General features: G+C 44.6%; 1 protein-coding gene across 6 annotated transcripts in view; it reads left to right on the forward strand.

The window, feature by feature from the left end:
* The window catches only part of PUM2 (pumilio RNA-binding family member 2), a 75,573-nt gene continuing 69,865 nt past the window's right edge, over positions 1-5,708 (forward strand). For all 6 annotated transcript variants that reach the window (XM_010569835.1, XM_010569837.1, XM_010569839.1 and 3 more), the window contains exon 1: positions 1-19. The gene's annotated coding sequence lies outside the window, so the exon portion shown is untranslated. The remainder of the gene's footprint in view (positions 20-5,708) is intronic.

Below are 5,708 nucleotides of genomic sequence, written 5' to 3' on the forward strand. Positions count from 1 at the left end.
CCTGCAGATATAATTAAAGGTAAGCCCACATATGTATGAATACACTGTCGCTATTTATGTAATACTTTACGCAATACATGCATAACATTGACACCTACTTTTCAGTATTACAGTGCTCAACCATTTTGTTTATGCTCAGGAAGCAAGCTAGGATTTCCCTTCCTGCATACATCTCTGGCATTGTACATTCACTGTGCTATGCCCTGTTGCTCTGAAGGCATGTTTGGCATAGAATATGGTTTGCGTTCTCTATGTGGAAATGGGGGCCAGTGAGTGTTTCTTCATGCTATAATGGTGAGTTAGAATGGGGGTCTTAACTAGCTCTGAGCTGATACGGCTGTGCTGCGGTTTCATATTCAAATGACATGTCCAGTCACGTAGACATATCTTGTTGCTTGTGGTCAGCGCCCTTGACACTGTGTAAGAACAGGAAATTCTGGGGAGCTTCAGGTATGGTTAAGCTAGAAGAAAAAAATATAGTCTAGTGATTACACAATAAGAGCAGAGATGACCTGACATGTCCAATGTTACCCTAAGCAAAGTCCACTTGGTGTTGGGCTGCTTGTTCAGAAGAATCTACTGCAGCTGGGAGGATCAGTATCTGATACAGCAATAGGTAGAAGGGTGTTGACGAACCTAAGACAAGAGAAATTATATAAGCCAAAGTACTGTTGCAGATGTTTCTTCTAGTTTATCCTCTGTACTATGGCTTCTCATTTTTGAAGATACAGAGAATTTCTAGTTCATGCAAGTTAAGTTGGTGAGACTTTATGCAACAAAATTAAAGCCTATGGATATGCTTTTAGGATTCTTAGAATCTTTTTCCTTGGGAAGGAAAAAATAAAGTATTCTTCCCACTCTTCCTTGTTCTGATATGGCTGAACTATCTTATTCTAAGTGCACAAAAAAAATACTGTCTCTTATTAAGAGCTCTTGTGATCGCTTCCATTGCCTGGGATATTTCTTTGAACTTTTTTCCCTTTTTAGAAATTAGAGTGTTTACTCATTACTACTTAATATATGAAATGAGTGAGAATCAAATTGATGCTCATCTTTGAGGTTTCATTATTTGTACTGAGTATAATATGCAAACTTCAGTTCTAAGAGCCACACACTGCGTTCAGCATGAAGAGTCCCTGGAACTTAATCCTCCACTGGAAAGAAAAATATGTTTCTATTGAGAGACGCGGGCTTTTTTCTTAAGATAAGCATTGATAGCCACTCTGTTGTGAACGAAGTGAATGTGAATCTAAAAAACGGCTGACATTATCTCTGGCTTTGCCACTCCAAAGCTATTCACATTCATGTACATGAAGTGATGCCATTAGTTACTCTTGTTGTGTTACAATGATTGTCTCTGGTGGTTGTGACTCTGAGGTATGTTTATGAAGCTTGTTTATACCTCAGCCAATTATGAGGGGTGAATGACTCAGAGACAAAAGCCGTCTTGCTGGTGAAACTAGTCTTCAGCTGACAGCTTCTCAGCCATTCTAGCTTAGACTTACTTAGCAAAGCACTTCCAGGAGAGACACTTCTTTCTTAGGACAAGTTCATGAAGATCTGTGCTGCAGGGCTGCACATTCCATTTGCTGACACCTCCTCTCATGCATTTCCTTTAAACCTCTTGCAGAACAGCTTCTTTGCAAAAGCTGATCCTGTCTACAGCAGCAATGACCATGTAACTGAATGGCAAGTCAGCATCCCCACATTTTAGAACAGTAGTATAGTAGTAAGTCCAAAAATGGGATTAGTGACAAAATTTATTATAATTCAGCTGTGAATTCTCTGTTGGTCCCAAACTGAAGTGTTCTCATTTGCACTAGCTCAGTATGTTATGCCAGTTGCCAGCTAGTCACAAAACCCCACAAAATAGATGGTCTTTCTTGAAGACACTTACAGTTGCACAGACAGGTAGGGGAAACAGATGGAAATGCTACCAGTTGTTTGAGCAACAGAGCAGACTGGGCTTTTCAGCACACTGAGACCCTGGCTGTTGTCAAATGGGTTTACAGGAATCATACTAAAGGAAGGCCTTTTTGTACCAGTTTTTGCATTAAATGGGAAATTTGAAGGATGCTAAGGTAACTCAGAAGAGTTCTTCCCACACATGGGAAAAAAGCTTAAGGATGTGTACTTTTAAACATAAAAATTGGACAGTGGATGCAGTTGCATATAGTGGGCCCAATGTTTCTGTATCAGAAGAGAGGGGGTTGAGACAGGAATAGGCTGTGAAGCTTGATACAGCAGGAGCTGAGTTACATGGTCAAAAGCAATAGAAGAGAAGAGTCAACCCCGAGTTAGCATGGTGAATAGTTATGGCAGGGAAAGGCTGTGTCTGTGAAACAATGGTGGGGCAAAAGGATGCGTGGACAGGAAAGTCACTCTGTACAAAGAGTCTGCGGCTTGTAAGTACATTTCTCTGAGGCCCTGGAGAGAGGCTAGCCAAAGGGGACACTTGGCCCACTGGGCCAGAGTTCTTATCTCAGTAAACCCTCCTAGGTATTATGGTCACTGCTGGCCTAAAACATGAAATACCGACAGATTCCTATAGCAATGCGTTTAGCAGCAAGTCTTGTGAATGTAGTATTTCAGACTCATTGATTTTTTTAATTAATTAATTAATTGTACGTCTGTTGACAAAGTGGATTCCAGAATTGTGCATTGGGTGCCTAGATTTGCTACACAGTATGTGGGAAAATGAATAACTTCAGAATGGGATCTGCTCCTGTAAATGCACGAAACATACATCCAGATCAGCATATCTTAGAGATGTAGCTAACAAGGGACACGCTAAGGATATGAGCCACCATTCCAGGGCCCTACTCTGGAACATGGACAGATAGCTCTAATTGCTTCCGAGCTGCAGTGCTGTCCTTCTGTGAAGGTGGTAGGTAGTTAACTGCAGCTGGTATTTCAGAGAACTGAGCAAGGCTCACCCATTTATGACTGCTCCTTTTAAGCAGTAAGATGGTAGTTAGACTGGGGATTAGACTGGGGGTGGTTAGACTTGGGGGTTGGACTAGAGCATCATTAAAGGTCCCCTCCAACCCAAACCATTCTATGATGGTATGACTGCAAGGACAGCAAGGCCATTAAGATCTGAGACAAAGATCTAATTCTTCCCTGCAGAACAGCCCAGCTGCAGCAGGGGGCAGCCAAAGTAGCCTGCTGATTTTTGGGACTCCCTCTGAGGAAGTCAGACCTGTGAATCTTGAACAAGGGAATCAGATCTGGGTGCTCCCCAGTCCTGGGAGTGAAAGGTGTTGCACACTTTGTTTTAAAAGAGTGCAAGCTTTTGTAGGGACCTGCGTCTTTTCTGGAGATGCTTTGAGAAGGTCTACCACATTTAGTTGTTACATTTTCATGGAGCAATACCTTGGTTTTAATTAATACGGGTTACTTATTTGCTGTCCTGCTAGATCTTACAGCACTGTCTGTCAAAACTCTTGGGCGACATGGATATGGTGGCACAGCAGGACAAATTTTGTTCATGTGCAGAGTTTTAGGTCCTGAAGTTTGTGGCTTCAGAAAATGTAGACATCTTCAGGATTAGACACTAGCTGAGGGGGCACGGTTAGGACTGCAGCTTTCAATTTCTGTTAGTGCTCTTCAATTAAGTACCTTGCCCAAGGTCTCACAGGAAGACTGTGGAGGAAGGCAACAGCATCCAGGCTTTCCATATCCCTGGCTACTTTCTAGGCTTGCAGACTGTATATTTGTTTAGTATTTTTCATTGAGGATGCTTATTCACAGAAAAAAAACCAAAGCATAACTGTGTTAATGGAGTTTATCTGAAATGTTTGGAGTGTAAGCAGAGCCCAGTCAGCTGTTAACACCCCCTTAAAAACAGGAATAGCTAGGAAAAGCATTTTGTAATGGAGTGATACCAAGTTAAACTATCTAAAGTATTAAGTACTTTTAAAGTTCCACTCAGAACAAAGGTAAGAGAGAAAGACTTTTCTTGAACTATTTTAGCGTGAGCCAAAAACTTTAGTGCCATTATTAAATCGTGAGGTGTGTGGTGGTAGAATTTTTTTTGTTTCTTTTTTTAGAAAAATATTTTAGAAAATAACCAAGTAATTGTATTTCTCAGATCAAATCCCAAAGTGATTGCACTTAAACATTTTTCTGTTTCGTGATGAGGTTGGGTTTTTCAGTACTGAGAAGCAGACCGATGTAGACGTTGTTCAAGCTTATGCTTATGAAAGGCATGTTGAGTTCTTCCTGAACATTTAATGCTTTACACAAACACTGATCAGAATTATCCAGTACAAATAGGGTCCCCAAAAGGGTCTGAGGTGGAGAGCTGGTGTAATGGAGAGCAGCTGCTGTAGGTGTTCCAGACGCCAAGAGTGTAACAGTGTTTTCTTCAGTCCCAGCCGGTCTGCACCAAGGCAAGGGCTGACTGGGAGGCTGTGACTTAGAGGCCTTCTCTGCCTGAGTAAGCGAAGGAGTTGGCTTTTCAGCCCTGCAGCCCCCCTGGAGACAGCCCAAAGGTGGCAGTGGGACAGGACACTGGGGATCATAGGGATTAGCCACACAAGCAGCAGCAGTCTGCAGACATCTGGGTATTTAGCTGACTAGTATTAAGCTGAAGAAGTCATTTTCATTTCTTGGGAAAATGTTTCTATCTTTATCAGGAGCTGGGAACTTTCATGTTCTTAACCATGTCTATAAATACTGAAAACAGTGAGGGTTTTTTCCTTCGAGTCACCTCTATTTTTAAGAACGCAGTTGGTAGTCACAGACATCTCATCCCCACAACTGCTGCTGCAGCGGTAGCACCAGTACCCGTAGTATTCCTGCGCCCCAGCTCACCTGCTCTCACACTGCCCTACGCAGAGCGAGTCACAGGGACTGCCAGGGCCTGCCTCCTTTCTGCCTACAGAAAAAACAGCCGGTGGCAGTGTTTTGAACAGCCACCGCAGGACTGATAACCGGGTTTCGTCCGAAGGTTTGATCTGTGGATCACATCCGCGTGCCGCTTCCTGAAATGGAGTACTCGCTAGACTCCTTTAGGAACTGGTAATACGGCAGAATAGCCGGTTTTCTTGTGAAATCTCTGTTTTAAAGCATCAGTGACAGGCAGAGCTCCCTCTCTTTTTCAGGGTCTGCTAAATAAGTAGCATTTATGCCCGCATTGAGTCAGGCTATTAAGACCCATCACTAGCCGTGTTTACTAGCATCCAGTACCCATTTACCAACAGCAACCACCGGGCTGTATCAGAGATCCTACGTTGAACTCTCTCGAGGGAAGGCAACAATTGACTTTTCCCAAGACCGTCACGCAGCTGCTAAGGGCACGGCAGCTAATTAATAACTACGGTGATGCGTTTCTGTTTACCGTAAGCCCAAGGTACCCCCCCCGCCCCCGCGGGCGGTGCGGGGAGCGAGGCCCTCAGGAGCCGCCGTGTACCCCTGAAGGCGGCCTCGCCTTCCCCTTTGTCTCCTAACCCCAGGCCTTCGGGCGGGCACCGCCTCCCGCCGCCGCCACCCCTCCCCGAAGGCGAAAAACGAAAACGAGGAAAGAGGAGAAAAAACAAAAAAGCAACGCGTAAAAGCCCTGTTTTGACCGGTTTGTGTGGCGGGAGGGAAGGGGACGGCCCGTTCCCTCAGTGCCGCGCTGAAGGGCGGGCAGGGAGGAGGAGGAGGAGGGCGCGCGCGCCGGCCGGCGGCGCATGCGCGGCGCGCGGCGGAAGGGGCTGGGG

The sequence above is a fragment of the Haliaeetus leucocephalus genome, unplaced genomic scaffold, assembly GCF_000737465.1.
Source record: "Haliaeetus leucocephalus isolate CR32 unplaced genomic scaffold, Haliaeetus_leucocephalus-4.0 Scaffold275, whole genome shotgun sequence".
NCBI lineage: Eukaryota > Metazoa > Chordata > Aves > Accipitriformes > Accipitridae > Haliaeetus > Haliaeetus leucocephalus.